The sequence below is a fragment of the Camelus bactrianus genome, chromosome 11 (assembly GCF_048773025.1).
Source record: "Camelus bactrianus isolate YW-2024 breed Bactrian camel chromosome 11, ASM4877302v1, whole genome shotgun sequence".
Classification (NCBI taxonomy): Eukaryota; Metazoa; Chordata; class Mammalia; order Artiodactyla; family Camelidae; genus Camelus; species Camelus bactrianus.
In genome coordinates, this window is record NC_133549.1 from 52,220,625 (window position 1) to 52,238,993 (window position 18,369).

Here is an 18,369-nt window from a genome sequence, read left to right on the forward strand (position 1 = left end):
GGTTACTTTGAAACAGTGGGGAACCCATACCAGTAGCGCTGAGCTTCTATTTTTATGACTGGGAGAGTTTTTGAAGCCATTACTCCATGTTCTCCAGTCTTCAAATGCTTGATTCATACACAGTACAGATTAGAAATGGTAGAGATTGATTTTATGGAAGAGATGTGCATTTTACCGTGGCATAAGCTGACTGTAGAGTAGGACGAGAGGTCTGTAGACCAAAGCTAATTGGCTCTTTCAGGCTTCTGAGTGCTCGTCTTTAGGTTTCCACTGAGCTCTGCATTTCAACTGGCTCACATGTTGTAATTAATAGAGGACGGGACTATTGTACATTCACATGAAACCTCCAACCTTGATCCACATCTCCTGGGGTCTAGTGAATACAGTCTATCGTTGTTTCTTATTATATTTGGAGTTACTAACTGAGCAGTGTAGGCAGACAAAGAATAGCAGTGAAGAGCTTGGGACTGGGGTCCAGTAGACGGGAGTTTTTGCCCTGGCACTGCTGCTTATGATCTGTATGACTCGGGCTGGTGTATTTAAATTCTCTTTGACTCAGTTTTTCTCCCATGTAAAATGAGGTGACATTAGTACCTCCCTCATTGGAGCTGGGGTGGGGAGTATGCAAAATAATTATTAAACATTCAGGACACAAATAAGTACTTCGTAAGTTGACTAGGATTTCCTGTCTGTATTCATTCATATCACGAGCACTTCTATACACAGTGGCGAACGCGAGTCACGTGGTTTTTGCCCTCATGGACTTGATAGTCTAGTTGCGTTTATAGTGGCTTAAATATGTTTTTGTCCTGTAGCACAGCTGTTGAGAATTTGACTGTCTGGTTGTGAATCTCCACCTGACCTCTTACTCTCTCTAGAACATGAGGCACTTTATTCAACTTTCTTTGGCTCAGCTTCCTTATTTATTAAGTGCAATTAGTAAAAACACATACCTTCTAGTGTCTGGCAAAAATAATAAAAATGATAATAATAATGACTAGGAAGGGGAGAATAGCTAACACCTATCACATACATTCCATTTATTATTTAATCATATTCACTCCACGTTTTTAACATGAATGGACATGGTAACTTTTAGATGAATTAGTTTATTTAAACCACACAGTCACCTATAAGGTAGTTTCCATTATAAGTCCCATTTTACAGATGAGGAAACTAAGGCATAAAAAGAGATACACATGCAGGAAATATCAGTTGCTGTGGTTGGTATCATTAATAAAATAAAGGGCTTCTGTCGTGAGTGGCACATGTTAGGGCAGCTTGATTGCTCTTTGTGTAGAATCAATGTCAAAAGATTTCAGAAGGATAATTTTTTATGGAGATTTGTATTTGGGCAGCTGGTGATCATTGGTCCTGGTGCCCCTACTTACAAGTTTGAAATAAAAGGGGAATTTCAAAAAATAAAATAAAATGAATGGCTTTTCACATCACATTGTAAGATTCACAGCGTTGTTTTCAATTCCTTCTCAGTAATTCCACTGTGTCTATATACTTTATCAAGCTTTCTGTTGATGGAAATTTTGATTATGATTATGACAGGCACGTAAAGAGCAAGTACTGAAACCCATCTTCTTTTACCTGAGAGGTTGTCTGCCTGCTCGTGTTAGCTCTGAAATAAATTTCATATCCTTCTGTTCACTCGACAGATTTAACAAAAGATTTCAGAGAGGGAGGCTGTCAGGCTAACCCTGGAGACCAGAAGTGAGATTTTTGGACAATTCACATTGGCCGGTAAAGGGTTATGGTCACTAAGAGCTTAGATGAAGTGAATATTTTCAACCTGTGAATTTCTGACCTATTTGTGTGTAGACTCTACCTGTGAAGAAGAGCACAGGAGACAGCGTGTGGGGCTAAGATATCGTCTGATGGACCACACTTGCCAACTGAGACTGACATCCTCAGTTGATATGCTTTTAAATCACTGAGAAACTGACTGCCCGGGCCACTCTTTCTCCACTGTCAGGTCTGTGACCAGACACCACCTTCTCAGTGAAGCCCTCTTGTCTAGGTTATTTATAATTGCACCCCCTCTGTTTATCCTCAAACATGCCATGTTCCCTTCCCCTGCTTTATTTTCCTTTAGAGCATTTAGCTCTACCTACAGACTGCCTGTTTTACCTATTTGTTGTCTATTTCCCCACCAGTGGTTTACAGGAGCCTGCTCATTCTGGTTCCCGAGAGCAGACTTCTAAATATTCAGGAATTTTGCAAACTGGTTGTCAGATTGACCATAGTGGAAATATTTACACCGTGGAAATTGACAGATGCTACACATTAGGGACTTTTTTTTGAGAGTTGGTTTACCAGCACATGACTACCCTGCATAAAATGTAAGCTCCATGAGAGAACACATTTTTGTTTGTTTAATTCACTGCTGTGTCCTCACTAACTAGAAAGGTGTCTTAGACACAGGATTTTAAAAGTATTTGCTGGAAGAAGTATAGAATGAACATGTGGGTGAGTAAATAAACAAACAAACAAACAAACAGATGAAAGTCAGTTGGTGCCCCTCACGTGGATGTTAAGACCGACTGTCAGTCACATTGCTTGTCTTGGTGTGGTGACTGAGTGATTCACAACCCAGGCTTGGAGAACTTAGCTGTGAAGGGAATTTTACTAGATCCCAGTGCAGAACTCAGGCATGAAACTTGGAGACCAAATCTAAGTTGTGAGTTTCTCTCTTCTTGTCTCCAGTATTTGGCCTTGAGCTCGTGAAATATGTTTTACTTAGATCTAGTAAATCAAGTTTTTTATTGTTTAGTCACTAAAATGGAAAAGGATTAAAAATATGTAAACATAAACCTGTTAAGAAAATGTGTATGTGCTGTAGGAAGTTTAAACAATTTGGCTTACTTTTATTTCCCCAGCTCAGATTCATGTTTATAAGTCACTCTGAACAAGAATGATACCTACTTTTTTAGCTTCGTTGTTTATAATTGCATCACATGTAAGTTCTGTTATGCAATATTGCTGATTGCCAGGGACTGTATTATCTTGTGTTGTGAAGTCTGGGATTGACTTAATGTGCCCCTCTTTCTGAAAGACATTAAGAAATAAAGCATATTTCAGGGTTGAAAATAGTCTACCTAAAATATAATCAAGAATTTATTTTTCTTTGTTTTTCTCAGAATTCCCTTATTGGTTTCTTTGATGATTTTTGATGTCAAAATGGGTAGTTAGATTTGAAACATCAATCCCTTCTTGGCATAACTTTAACAAAGACGGACCTGAGTCTGGAAAGACTTGAGTTTTGAGAAGAAAAACATTCCAAGTTTAAAGAATTATGAAAGATGTGGGAAGAGGATAAGTTGAATTTAACAATTTCTTAGAATGGAGGCAATTCTTAAAGCTTAGATAAGGTGATGTGAGGACAATGAAAATAATTTTTTTTTACAAAGTGGTACCTGTATGAATCTGTTCTTGAAAGTGAAAGTATAGCTGAAGACATAGTTCCATTGGTTAAGCCTCATCTGTGATTAAACAAAGTTGGAATTTCCAAAGGCCATCTTTAACTTGACGTTATAGAGGCTGATAATGCCATTTTATAAGAAGTCCTGAGGGGCTGTCATCAGAGCAAAAATAACTTCCATTTTATTCAGGCATAATATATGATCTGTACTCTGCTAAGGACTTTTCATGCATCCCATTCTGGTCTTAAACATTACTGTGAGGTAGCGTGTACCCCTGCAGTAGTAGTACCCTGTGTTTGCAGGTGTGGAGTCTGTGAAGCCGACTAGTTCATCAGTTTCTCTGAGGTCATGCAGGTGGTGAATGGTAGAAATAGAATGAGGAGGAGGAAAGGAAAAAGAATGACAAAAAGAAAGAGGAGAAGAGGAAAATAAGAAGGCAGCAAACTCATATCACATTTGGCTGTGTGTCAGGTACTGTTCTAAGCACCTTATATAGCAGTAAAGATGAACTCATCTGATTTTCACGGCAAGCCTGTGAGATAGATGCTATTGTTATTATCCCCAGTTTACAGCTGAGAAAACAGAAGCACACAAAGGTTAGGTACCTTATCCAGGAACACATAGCACAACTGTTGGAGCTGGGATTTGAAGGCAGGAAATCAGGCAGGTCTGGAATCCATGATTTTAACTATTCTGATACATATATATGTATATATATCATATATATATATTCCTTTTCATATTCTTTTTCATTATAGGCTACTACAAGATATTGAACATAGTTTCCTGTGCTATACAGTAGGAACTTGTTGTTTATCTGTTTTATGTATAGTAGCTATTATCTGTGACTCCCCAAATCCTGCTTTATCCCTTCCCACCCTCTTCCCACTCTGGTAACCATAAGTTTGTTTTCTATGTCTATGAGTCTGTTTCTGTTTTATAAATAAATTCATTTGTCTCATTTTTTAAAGATTCCACATATAAGTGATATCATATGGTATTTTTCTTTCTCTTTCTGGCTTCACTTAATATAATGATCTCCAGGCCCATCCATGTTGCAGCAAATGGCATTATTTTATTCTTTTTAATGGCTGAGTAGTATTCCATTGTATATATACACCACGATTTCTTTATCCAGTCAACTATTGATGCTATACTGTCTCTTGATTGACCTGTCCCACACCAGAGCTCCTGGTTTAAACTATTGGCCTACTGGGATATTGGTTCGTTCTTGTGGACCTTAATACCTTGCTTTTCAGATCTTGCAAATTTTGCCACTTGCTTTGACTTGACATGGCCTTTCTAACCACTGTGTGCTGATGATGGATTTGACTGCGATTGCCAACTCTGTTTTATTGAATAAGAGTGCAGTTCTGTGAATTGTCTGGAATTCCTTCACTTTCTGAAAGGCTGCTTGTACTTCCTTATCTTTATTCCACCCTCTTATTCTAATCTTCATCTTAGGTTGATTAAGCAAAGAACAGTAAAGGTTAAGAGAGTGATGACTTGTAAATGAGGTACATTAACAAAAAAGAAGAAAAAAGCACCACCTGAAAGATTTCCTTCTTTTTGATCAAGACAGCAATATAACCGTTAAATGGATTCTCTTTGAAAAAAAAATTTCCATCTTTGTTTTATCATCCTGCTTCAAAGAATAGAGAAGGGAATGAACACCCACTTCAGACGCAGAGTAAGGATGGTTGCTGAGCCCACCTTGTAGAATAATCTGAATTTACGACGAGGTCTGCTTTCTAACGTTCTAAATATGCCTTAGAGCAGCTGGCTATCTGCGAAAGTACTTGGCTGGTAAAAAGAAATACACTGGAACTTTGTTTATTTCATGGGACACTAAAAGCAATCACCCCAAGAACCCTGGACTTCTTAGTACACATGCCAGAGACAGGGATGCGGCATCGTGGTGATAGGTTTAGATTTAAGGCTCCATCTGCCGCCTGCTCTGGTGAACTTCCTGGACCTCAGTTTCCTTGCTTGTAAAAGGTTTTTGTAAGGCTGTATTCTGAGTTGGATCATTATTCAAAGTTTCTCCACTTCTAAAATCTTTACCTATTAAAAAACTTCACTCACCTAGTCGCCCACTCTCACCCAGCTCTGCTCTGACGTTGTTAGTCCCGCCACTTCACTTGGTCCTCTCCTTTCTATGATTAGACCCTTCTTGACATCACGTTTTGTCTTAGCCAGTTTCTACTTCCCTCATTGCTGTTTCTACTTCCCCTCTTAGACTTTCTCTGAAGGTAGTGGTTGTAACTCATACTTCTCTGGAATCGCCCACAGCTTGTAAAATGATGCCAATTATGTACGAAATAGCTGCTAAATGACATTGAAGATGATGGAGTAGTGAATTAAAACATTTAACACTGTTCTCACAAGTTCTGGATGATTTACTTTTGTGAAAACAGAAACAAAGTAATGCAAACAAATGAACCAAAAGAGTCTAAAAATAAATAAGTAAAAAGCGGTCTCTTAAACCTAATTGTTGATGTTGGACAGGCCCTTTTATGAAGCTGTTCTAATGGATATTTTTATTAGTACATATTAAAGTTATTAAACACAGGAATGCTTAAAATGATGCATTGTAGCCTTGTGAAATGGCTTTGATGGGGTAACACATTATGGGTTATTAGCAAAAAAACAAAAAAAAAAAGTAATGCTGCTCTGGCAGAAGAGTAAGTACTCCAGATCTCAGCATCATATTTGCAGATGATTTGAGTATTGAAACATCTGCACAGTGTATTTCTTCACATTTAATACTTTCAATCTGTATGACAGTCAAGGCAAAGAAAAACAGACAACAGAGCCTGAGACCTGTTAAAAATGTTTGGCAATGCATATATTAAGGAGAGGATATTGAATGAATAGTTCATTGATCTATTTTAAAAATGTAAGCCAGCTTGATCGCTGTATATTCACACTAGCCTGTTCTTGGCTGGAATGGACCAAAGGTGTTCTTAACGCATCCCAGGACAGGTGTAGAGGGGACAGATGGTGATGAGCTCATCATCTGAGACCTCCAGCATCCTCAGAATTGAACCTCTTGATAGACTCCTACACTGGCCTTGCATTTGTGAATCTAAACCAGTGTTCGTGGAAGTGGCCCCAAACAAACTCATCCTTAAAGTGGGACATAAATCTAAGTGTCCCCATGGCATTTTCAGCCACTCAAACCTTGAGGTTGTTTCCTGATCCTTTCTTCCACCATGTTTCTTTTCTAGCTAATACATCCTACACCGAAAAAAGGAATATAGGGCAAAAAGAAACCCTCGGAGTCCTCCCTCCTTTTTTTTTTTTTTTTTTAATCCCCTCACATTTGTTCCTCCTAAGTCTCCTAATAAGTGCCTTTCACATGGGTACGTCTAAAAGAGGTGGCACTGATGCTTAGCACATTCAGAAATCTTCACCTTCAAGAGTGGGACAAGTCATGAGTTAATTTTCTCATTGGTTTAAATCAGAGTATAGAGGAGTACTCCTGCTGGTAACAAGAGCTAAATTTACTACTACAGAGAAGTAGAGACGCCCCATGTTCTTGAAAATTATATGGTATAGGTTGCATGCAAATTAGACCTCCTTTTCCATGAGAATGTTTCCTCTTGTTTCGTAATTCAGATGTTTCAATCCTTCAGATCCCATGGTGAACTGAGAGCAACAAAAGATTGTTTACAATCCTCTTGTTCTAGGAGAAATCCACTTCCCGCATTTGAAAGTCAGGGACCAGTAGTAACGGGAGCATGACATTTCTCTAGCACTCTTGTATTCTGGTAAATCATTTGAAGGAAATACAGTAAGAACCACAAAAGAGAAACATTCATATCTTTGTGTGGGAGATAAGAACTTGGTTAGTCAGGACTTGGGGAGAACAGTGCTGCCAAGTACCCGAAGTAGAATTTTCTAGCTGTCCTTTCCGTAAGACCTATAAGAGAAGGGAAAAGCATTGTGATTTATAATAGGATTGCTTTTGGGAGTCACCCACCCTTCAAGCTAATGATAATAACTATTGTTTTTTGAAGATTTACTCTTTCCCTGGCAGGTAGTATATATTGGTTGATATGATTTTTGTAACATGCCTATAAGAGCGCTTTTATGGTTTTTACCATTTCACAAATGAAGACCCTGACAGTAGTCAGTTGACTGGCACAGAGTCTCCCACAGAGGTAGTAAGTAGCTGTACTGGGATCTGAACTGTCTGCAGGGTCAGCCTCACTGGTATGTGGTCTGGGCAGTCACACAGGGCCACAGGCTCAGAAGGGTTTAAGGCTCTGCTGTAGGCATCTTAAAATTTGAAATTTTTTAAAATAAGGTGTCCTGAGTTTTCATTTTGCACTGAGCCCTTCAAATCATGTGGCCCGTCACGTCTCTCTGGTGATAAAAGTTCCTTCCATTTCATCTCACCTCTCCCAGAGATGACTTTTCCCTTGCAAAAACAGTCCCAGCAGGGCTAGTCGCTACCTGTTCCTTACCAGCTCAGTGACATTGTGGTCTGGTGTCTGCTGCCTGCCCCACGCAGGTAGATTTGCTGTCTGAATTTATGATTGAAACTTTGACATGCCAGATACCTGAAAGGCCACTTGTAGCTTCTGGTTACTAAAGTGCCAGATAGCGGGAAACAAAATTGTTTCATTTATTTTACCAACCCCTCTTTGGTTTTTCATTTCTTCTAAACATATTAGATTTTAATTTTATTTCTACACACGGAGGTACTTTCCTTCTCCATCGTGTTCTAGTATGTTTCTAATCTATTTGGGGCTTATCTAAAATGCATTGATTTTCAAAAAATGATACGGCTAAGATATTTTATTATTAATAATGAACATCTACATAGTGTTGAGCATGCGATTTGAAACGATTTTTTTTCTATTAAATTTTTCACAGTCTAAACTAAGAAGATTAGCTTTGAAGTCGGGGGTTGACTGACATAATGACATTTTTGTTTTCTCATTTCTTTTGGTTTCTCTTCATACATTCAACATTTAATTTTCTAACTTAAGAGTCGAAGACACGGTGTGGTATATTTTGACATTGACTTTTTATCAAACCCTGCAAGAAATGTTTGTTTCAAGCCATATTTATGACAGATACCATCAGTGTTTTGAATTGTGACAGTTTCTTTTCGTTAATAATACATATCCCCTCCCTTTCATCCTAAAGTCTCCTCTGTTACCATCACATATTGTCAAAGCTTTGGGGAATATTAGAAATCATCCTGTCCAGGCCCTTTGCTTCATGGGTGAAGAAATGCACGTCCAGAGAGGCACATAAGACTTGTTTAAGGTTGCACAGCCAAATAGTGGTGGAGCAAAGACCACCACACACATTCCTCTGAATTTAAGTCTGGTTTATTACACTGCACAAATCTCTTTTGAGGCCTAAAATCTCTAAGATTTCTTTTTTAATTTTCTGTCCATGATAAATATTTATATAGCCTTAAGCCTCGAGTTAAAGTTTATCTTACCAAGGCCCTATGAATATGAAAATCAGAAATCTGGAGGGAAATGTTAGCTTTTCAGTTAAAGGGCAACAGTGTTTTTGAAATTCTCAATGTTAATGTCAGAAAAAAAAATTCCCCTTTCCCAATTAAAATTCTCCTAGCAAACAACGCCTTTGGATTGTTTTGGTAACTTTATAACCCTGTAACATATTTTATAAAAACAAATTGCCTAGCAAAGATGTTGGTAAAACTCATGTCCAATTAAGTATACTGTGAAAAAAAAAATGCAGTCAAATCTGGTTTTGGAATTAGAAATACCAGCAAGACGGCCCTGTTGAAAGGAGCTTTTTTCTCACCAGGGTCCTGGGTTTTTGGTTGCCTGGGAAAAAAATAATTTCCAGTAAAGGCAAATTGTCCATTCCATGCAAATGACAGCAGGTCTGATGAGGATCCTTGGAAACATGGTGATTGACTCCAAATTGCTGTATTATTAGTATCAACATATTTTCTTCTTAAATCTATCCAATCAGATTATGCTCTAAGGATGGGATATAATTATGCTGACCAGGCTGGATAACTTATAGCAGCCAATTACAAGACGTTTACAAGATAATTTGTTTCTGATATGGTTTGGAAATGAGATTTAATTCAATATTTGTTAAGAAAGAAGCAGCACAGAATCTTTTAAAAAGATATCATTTTTTTCTGTTTCTGCAGAATTCATTTGCCTAGCATTTGTAGGTTCACTTCCATTCTACAAGGGACCTTTTAATCTTTTTTTTAAATTGCAGTATAGTTGATTTAAAACATTTAAAATGTTAGTTTCTGGTGTACAGCACGGTGATTCAGTTATACATATATATTTATATATTTTTTTATTATAGGTTATTACAAGTTACTGAATATAATTCCCTATGCTATATAGTTAAGACCTTGTTTATTCTGTATGTAGTAGTTTATATCTGCTAATCCCGAACTCCCAATTTATCCCTCCCCCCGCCCAGACTTTTTAATCTTATGTAAAGATACTGCCCATCAAGGAGTAATGTTTTTATTCCTTATCCTTCTGTCCCTCTCCAGAGAATAAAAACAGTCAGTCCTTAGGAAATGAACACCATAGATATGGAACAGAGAGCTAATATTCAGACACTGGTCATCCTTTTACATTCCTCACAGTATGAAATCATTATTCTTTTGTTTTGGTTTTTCAATTTTTTTTATCATGTACTTCTTTATTGATGTACAGTCAATTACAGTGTGTCAATCTCTGGTGTACAGCACAATGTCCTAGTCATGCATATACATACATATATTCATTTGCATATTTTTTCCATTAAAAGTTACTACAAGATATTGAACATAGTTCTCTATGCTATACAAAAGAAACTATTTTTTAAATTTTATTTTTATATATAGTGGCTAACATTTGTAATTCTCAGACTCCCAAATTTATCCCCTCCTGCTCCTCGGTAACCATTAAGATTGTTAGTACTAAGTCTGCGAGTCTGTTTTATAGATGAGTTCATAGTGTCCTTTTCTTTTTTTCTTTTCTTAGATTCCACATATGAGTGAAATCATATGGTATTGTTCTTTCTCTTTCTGGCTGACTTCACTTAGAATGATGATCTCTAGCCTACACAAGTATTTCTCCAGTGAAGACACACGCATGGCCAATAGACATATGAAAAAATGCTCAATATCATTAATTATCAGAGAAATGCAAATCAAAACTACAACTAGAACTGAAAAATTATGCTCTACACTGGAATTTGACACAACATTATAAAATGACTATAACTCAATAAAAAAATGTTTAAAAAAAAAACACTACAATTAGGCATCACCTCACACCAGTCAGAATGGCCATCATTCAAAAGTCCATGAATGATAAATGCTGGAGAGGGTGTGGAGAAAAGGGAACCCTCCTACACTGCTGGTGGGAATGTAGTTTGGTGCAGCTATTATAGAAAACAGTATGGAGATTCCTCAAAAGACTAAAAATAGACTTACAATATGATGCAACAATTCCGCTTCTGGGTATATATCCAGAGGGAACTCTAATTCAAAAAGATACATGCACCCCAATATTCATAGCAGCACTATATGCAATAGCCAAGACATGGAAGCAACCTAAATGTCCATCAATAGATGACTGGATAAACAAGTTGTGGTATATTTATACAATGAAATACTACTCAGCTATAAAAAAAGAATAAAATAATGTCATTTGCAGCAAAGTGGATGGACCTAGAGATAATCATTCTAAGTGAAGAAATCATTATTCTTAATTAATTTTCCTCTCCATTCACCACCACCCCTAACAAACATCTAGACAGTTCCTTCAGTGTTGCCAGTCAGCCAGTGGGAGGCAGCCTGGGCAGGCAGACAGCTCTAGATACGAACTTTCACTCTGCTACTTGCTTGCTAAGATTTTGCCCAAGTTAGTTAACCTCACTGAGCCTCAGTAACTTCTTTGAAATGGAGATGATAACAATACTAGAGTAGCTCCTAAGTTGGTTCCCATATACAGATGGGTTATTGCATAATGTACAAAATGACAAGGGAACAAGATACTTCTAGAACTAAGATTCATAACTTTTAATGACCTTTCTGCCAGCCGTCCAGTCTGGTGGCTGTATTTCAGCATAGGCAGGGAGATGAGGGACACAAGCAGGTTTTTTAACCCTGTGAAATGTTTGGCATTGCTATCTGAAAAAAAAAAAAAAAAGCCTGTGGACCCCAATAAATTACAGTCCACTGGCCATGTTCAAAATCTGGCAGAATTTTTTTCTATTTAATCCCTTGATTTTCTCCTGGGCCAGGTGTGTTTGGTGACCAGGGATGTTTGTGCTCAAGAGATTCAGTTGATTAAGTTGAATTAAAATGTTTCAAAATTCCATAGCCATTTGTATAGCATTCAAGGCAAAATCATGTGGAATACATCCTAAGTGTAAAACTTTGTGGACCTTCCTCCAGACCACACTGTGTGGCTTTCTATTTGAGGTGACACCGTGGAACCACTGGGTGTGTCCGTTTATGGACCATACCTTGGCCTCAACTTCACAGACTGGTTCACATTCCTAGAAACTTCAGCCTGCCTGGATACCCAGACATGTACATTCGAGACATGTATGTGTTCGTAGGTGGTTAGAAACTTATTTCAAGGTGACAGTAAACATGTTTATATACAATTCAACTTTCATGTTGTAAGTATCATCAATTAAGCAGTCTCTTCAGGGGAAGGTACTTTGGAGGAACCCTAGTATTGACTTCCTAAGATAGCTGTGAAGATCGCATGAGTTAATGTGTACATGTCAATACAGAGACAGCCTGTGATACTGAGTCGACCAACATTTCCCTTCTTCCTGAATATTACACTAGTCTATCTAAAGCCACTTGCGAGTCTACCTAAAGCCATAATGGTCTTTCTTAAGAAGAGAGGAGAGTTTCTTCATTTGAACAGATACGGCCAGCTGAAGAGAAGATGGATGTGCATTTATTTAGGAGTTGATATTCTCTGGGTACTAAAGCACCAGTTATCATCCGGGGGTGATCTTGCCCCTCAGGGAATGTTTGACAATCTCTAGACACTTTTTTAAATTGTCATTACTGGTTTCTCATGAGTAGGAGCCAGGGATTCCATTAAACATCCTACAGTGCGCAGGACAGTCTCCCACAACAAAATACTATTCAGCCCCAAATGTCTGTTGTGGCATGGTTAAAAAACCTGGCACAAATGCAACTGGTTTTGATTGATGGTTCTCACAAACACTGGGTGAATTCTGTTGTTATCCTCGTTTTATAGAAGCAGACATTTTAACTATGAGAAGTCAGGAGGTTGTCCGAGATCCCAGAACTCTTAGGGGAGCACGGATTTGGATTCTTCTAGAACCCTGGCTCTTCATCCCTGCCGTCTAAGGGCAAAGTCAGGATTAGAACCCCTTTCTCAGCTTCTGCTGCACAGCGTTGCCTTTTGGTTGAATTAGTATTAAGTTGAATGATGATAAAATTTGCTGTATAAAGAGTGAATGAGTTTTTTTTTATTTTTTTAAAGCAAAGAAAAGCATTCTCATATTTTGTAATTGTGGATCTGAGGTGCCATTGAAATTGTTTTCATTAGAGGTGCACCAGTGGCAAGGTTTGCTGACCTTGCTGGTGTCAGACAGATGGAATCTTTTGTTACGGTTCTCTCTGTTTTTAAGTTCCTCTTGCTATTCAGTGGTAATGTATCTGTTAAAGCAGATTTATTGTTCTGTCCTTTTAGGAAAGCATATTCACACTCTGGCTTTGCTTTTTGAGGCTTATACACATTATCACTAAAGTACATTATCATTTTTTATCTCGTGTCAGGGAGGATTTTATCATCCTCCATGTTAGATGGTGTGCCCCAGGGAGGGAAGGGATTAGGGCTCCTCAGAGCCAACAGGACTGACTTTGTTCCACTGTTTTTCCCATCAATCAACAAGAAATAAGGGAAAATAGAAACTCATCAGTTGCTATTTGCAAAAGTGTTTACCTTCCCCGATTATTTTGGTCTCTTGTTGACATGAGCACTGACCACTTTTTGCCATAGTTGATAATTTATTTTATATGAGGTGATATTTTCAACAACCACTATAGAATGCTCTGAATCACTCTGAACCCTATTTGGATAAAAATAAATGCTCTCCTTTTCTCTCACGAGTGTTTTCTTTTGCCCACGGAAGTTATGATTAGCTTTGATCTTTCCCCAAACCCACTATATGAACCCCTGATAAATGTTTGAACAAAATGTAAGAAATTTCATAAACAAGGAAAAATTCCACAGAAATAAAAGAAAGTGTGGTCTACCTCTATCCTTCCAAGGATGATCCATCAATCTTGGGTTCTCTGAAGAGTAGGATTTTTATAAGATGAATTTTTATATAAATAGAAAAGAAAGAGAACCATAAAAAGGTAGCCTCTTAATAAATTCATTAAGAAGCAAAAGAGACCCAACTCATTCTCTCATTTACATAAAGATGAAGATCACCAACATGAATTAAAAGCTGAAATTAAGAAGAGAAGTGGGGACAGGTGACACTGACCATGTTTTAACAGTTATCATAAAGTCCAAGTGAAGGTAGGCATGCTATCCTGTAGACATACTAGAAAAACTAGAAGAAGACATTTATCTTAGAACTTTAAACTTTTGTCTCATCATTGAACCACCACACTGCCCACGCAGTATATTGTGAGCTACTCTTTCATCTTGTCATGGTCTTGAGAGTAACACAGTTATGCTATATGTGTGTGTGTATGTGTGTGTGTGTGTGTGATTAGAAAAACACATTTACACATAGTATGTTTTAAATGGTGGTTAGAAGCAAACTTTTGGAAATCTCATCTTGCTGTTTCTTCATAAATTATTATATGAAGAACTTTAAATAACAGAAGGGATATTGGCCTGACCTCTCTGCAGGGCCCAGGTAAAAGCCAACTGCCCTGGGCATTACTTAAACTGAAATCTTCTAGGGGCTGGAACACTCAGCATGGGTCACCATGTGGTGGGTCACTGACTTTGCCCGTCAGCCAGGAGCTCAGCCAAAGCAACTGACTAAAGTAACAATACAATACACATCCTGTGCCTGTGACCCAAGCTCCTCAAGGGTGGCAGCTGGATTCTACAAGGGAGTGCCCAAAAGCAAGTGTTTCCAGAGGGAGGAAACAGAAGATGCCTGCCTTTTTACTGAACTCTTTAAAGGCAGGCCACTTCATAGATCACTGCTTATTCTACGTGTTGACTGTCCTTAGTTCTCATGCTTGCCCTGGGTCACAGAATCACACAGAGAGGTAAAGGGGGGCTGGGTTGCCTCAGCTAAAGGGAGCTGTTTCATTCGCAGCAGCCCTGGACCGGGCAACTTTTCTTCAGAAGGGCTGTGGGCAGGATGACTGAAAAACTGTGATCAAGATATGATTAAAGTAAGAAAGCAGCCGATCAACCAAGCAAGAAAAGAGGATGGGGAATTGAATGGCCGAGTGGAAGTAATTTTTCGGCATCGAAAGAGATTTCTGAGGCATACTAACCCCAGCAGTATGCTGTGTTCCTGCACATTAGAGAGAAGGGTGTTGAGATGTGATTGAAGGTATTGACCACATCCCCTACGGTGACTGACATGATGTTATTGTGGTTGAAAGTGACAGTAGATAACATTTTGAGTCAGGAGGCTGTCATGAAGGAAAAATACTCTGCTCTACAAAAGAATAGGGTCCTCATAACTGCAAATCTAAGTATGTTTGCAAAATTTCCTTCAAATTTTTCATGTCTAAACTATCAAGGTGCTCTGCATTGTGCAAATTAGAGAGTCCAGGTGACCAGGTCCTAGCAAATGTATATATTAAAGAATTTTTATTTTAATTTTAACAGTGTAACATACTAGATTATGTTATATACAGAAAGACCTTCTACACTGTACAAATGAAGGTATTTGATAATAATATTCCTCCATGACTGGTTCTTCACGAAAGGGACGCAAGTTGTGTTTGGCCATTTTTGTTAATTCAGCACATACAGTACAACTAGAAGGAAAGAAGTTCCTCAAGAATATCAAAACACAATGCCACGGACCATGAAAAGCAGTTACCTGTCGAATTTTTGAGTGGTGATTAGTGTTGAGGGCCATCCCATCAAACTACAGGGAACTGAGTCCTGATTAACCACATTCTGGCTTTACTGTATCATCCTGGCCAGGGAGTTTCAGGTGCTTACCTGCAAAATGGGAGAATAACATTCACATGAAGATGCTGTTAGAGGGAAATAGATAATCTGTGTAATTCTCTTAGCAAATTATAACATTGCAGTGAATTTGGTTAATTGAGGTATGTTGAGCCAGACAACATTAGGAGTCATTTGATTCAAAAGGGTGTGTAGCAGAGGACTGGGGTGAACTGGAGTGAAATATATGGGGTGCAAAATTTAGGGGCATACCCACAATTCAATATTCAGGATAAATAATATTTTAATGCAATATTTAAAAATCAGTGCAAAAGGTATCTGTGATAAATAACATCAGTAACATCACAATGATCAGTAAAAGCAGACTCCAACTTGGTCTCACTCACCTGGTTCCAATAAACCTTTATTTCTAAAAACAGGCAGCCAGACTGTGAATGAGTCAGAGTTTGCTGATGTGACTTTAAAAAAAATTAAAATATTATTATCTTGATTAGTGAATTTTGTGATGCCTCCTTTAATTTTGTGCCTGAGAGGGGTGCCTCACTTATTTTATCCTAGTCTTGGCTCTGGTGTACAGTTTTTTAAAATTTTAACTCAGAAACTAGAATTCAAATCCAAGATATTGACAAGATCTTCAGGACCAACATGTCCAACCATCTATGTGGTTACAATGATAAGCACCGCCTTTTTAATGTCAAAAACAGTAGCTTTGACTTGACTAGCCTATGACTGAAAAGTCACGTGTGCACAGGTGGAATTGTTGTTACCTTTTACAACAACACTAACCCTTGGCTGCCTGGGACACTGCGTTAAACAAGTAAGACTCCCTCTTGCCTAGAAGCGTTGCCTTGCTGGTGGTTTAGAGGCTGCATTTGCTTTTCCATTCGTGTTCATTTCTTTTGCACTGTCTTTTTTTTCTGACTTCCTTTGACTGTTTTCTGAGGGCATATTTTGACCATCCTGAAAACAAGGAACATCTCAGGAAATTGTTTTCTTCGTTGCTTTTAAATATTGATGGGATTTTGGTGGTGGAAATATAATTAATCTCACAGCAGTTCTCAAGCTCATTTTTATAAGCCTTTTATCCCTTTATGGAACCTGCCACTGCCTTTCCTTGTTTCTCAGGGTTAAATGGCAGGGAGCCATTGGCTCGACCAGCTGTACCTTGGCAGGGCGTGCCATGAATCAGATGCCCTGTCCCTCCTAAAAGGCAGAATGTGTCTCTTCCTCAGGCTCACCTCACATTTCAGTTTGCAAACGAGCATGTGGTTTCTGTGTCATTCCGTTGGCAGCAGCTGATACATCAACCTAAATGATAGCCTTCAGATGTGTAATTACTACAGCTTTTCAGGTCTCCCTATCCTGAATCACGGTCCTTCTGGTCTATTTTGTACATCTTTAAGGTAAAATATTCACCCAGGGATCACAGAGGGAGAATACCCTCCTTAAGAAACTGAAGAGCATAATAGTAGCTTCCTAGGCAACAGTGGGCTAAAGAATGGCCATTGCAAAGCTTCAGGCTTTGAGTTCTAACTAGGTTGATTGTCCCTAGAAGGGCATGTGTGGTGGTTAATTTTATATATTGACCTGATGGGGCCATTGGATTTTCAGATACTTGTTCAAACCATTATTCTAGATGTTTCTGTGAGAGTGCTTTTGGATGAGATTAACATTGGAATCAGTAGGCTGGGTAAAGCAGACTGCTCCTCCCTAATGTGGGTGGGCCTTGTCCAATCAGTCAAAGGCCTGATGAGAAGAAAAAGGCTGATCCTGCCATGAGTAAGAGGAAATTCCTCCTGCCTGACTACCTTGAGCTGAGCAATTAATCTTTTCCTACCTTTGGACTCTACCCAAAACATCGATTCTTCTTGAGTTTAAGAGACTGCAGCCTTTAGTCTAGAAATTCCATCATCTGCTTTCCTGATTCGTAAGCATTTAGACTCAGACTGGAACTACTCCATTGCCTCTCCTGGGTCTCCAGATTACTGATTACAGACCTTGGGACTTCTCAGCCTCCATAATTGGATAAGCCAATTCCTTATAGGAAATACATATACAATAATACTATAATATAACAAATAATAGTATAGTAAATAGATGAAAAATAAATATTTAAAATATATGTAAATATATATTCTGTATACTGTTTTATACATGTATATATATTTATATATATAGCTAGAACCAATAGTAGGCATATGTATATGTGTGTGTGTGTGTGTGTGTGTGTGTGTGTATGTGTGTGTATATATGTGTGTATTATATATATTCAGCCAAGGATCACAAAGGGAGAGTACCCCCATTAAGGAACTGAAGGATGTAGTAACAGGTTCCCAGCATGTGTGTATATATAAACATACTCTTGGTTCTGTTTCTTTGGAGAGCCCTAATACAGCCTGCCATTTGTCATTTAGAGGTTTCCCACAGGACATATGGCAGTAAGCAATATATCTGACCAAAGGAAAAGAAGTGGATGCATCCTGAATCACATATAAGGGTATAGGGAACATTTCTCATGGGGGGAATCTGCCTGGCATTTGAGCCCCTTCTCTGGGGAGGTCCCTGCCTTATAAATCTTAATGAGAGGCAGAGCATTTTTCCTTATAGAGAAAAAAGAAATTACTAGAGTCTCATTACCGTTTTTCCTAGTAGGTAAGGCATGAGTCACGTGACCTAGATTTGAACAATCAGATGCGGGAACTCAGAATTCTACGTATGGAGTTTGTGACACAAAGAAGTCAGGTCAATGCAGAATTCTTTTTGGTGGTGGCTCAAGGAACAGCAGCATAGAGTTCCCGAGGGCA

At 38.4% G+C, this 18,369-nt stretch overlaps 1 protein-coding gene and 1 non-coding gene across 3 annotated transcripts in view; both read left to right on the top strand.

The window, feature by feature from the left end:
* PRKG1 (protein kinase cGMP-dependent 1) overlaps positions 1–18,369 on the top strand; it is a 1,107,715-nt gene that overhangs the window by 342,862 nt on the left and 746,484 nt on the right. The window lies entirely within an intron of this gene.
* On the top strand, positions 1,242–1,385 carry LOC123613171 (U11 spliceosomal RNA). The gene has a single exon (XR_006720519.2). It is a non-coding gene; the product is annotated as a U11 spliceosomal RNA (small nuclear RNA).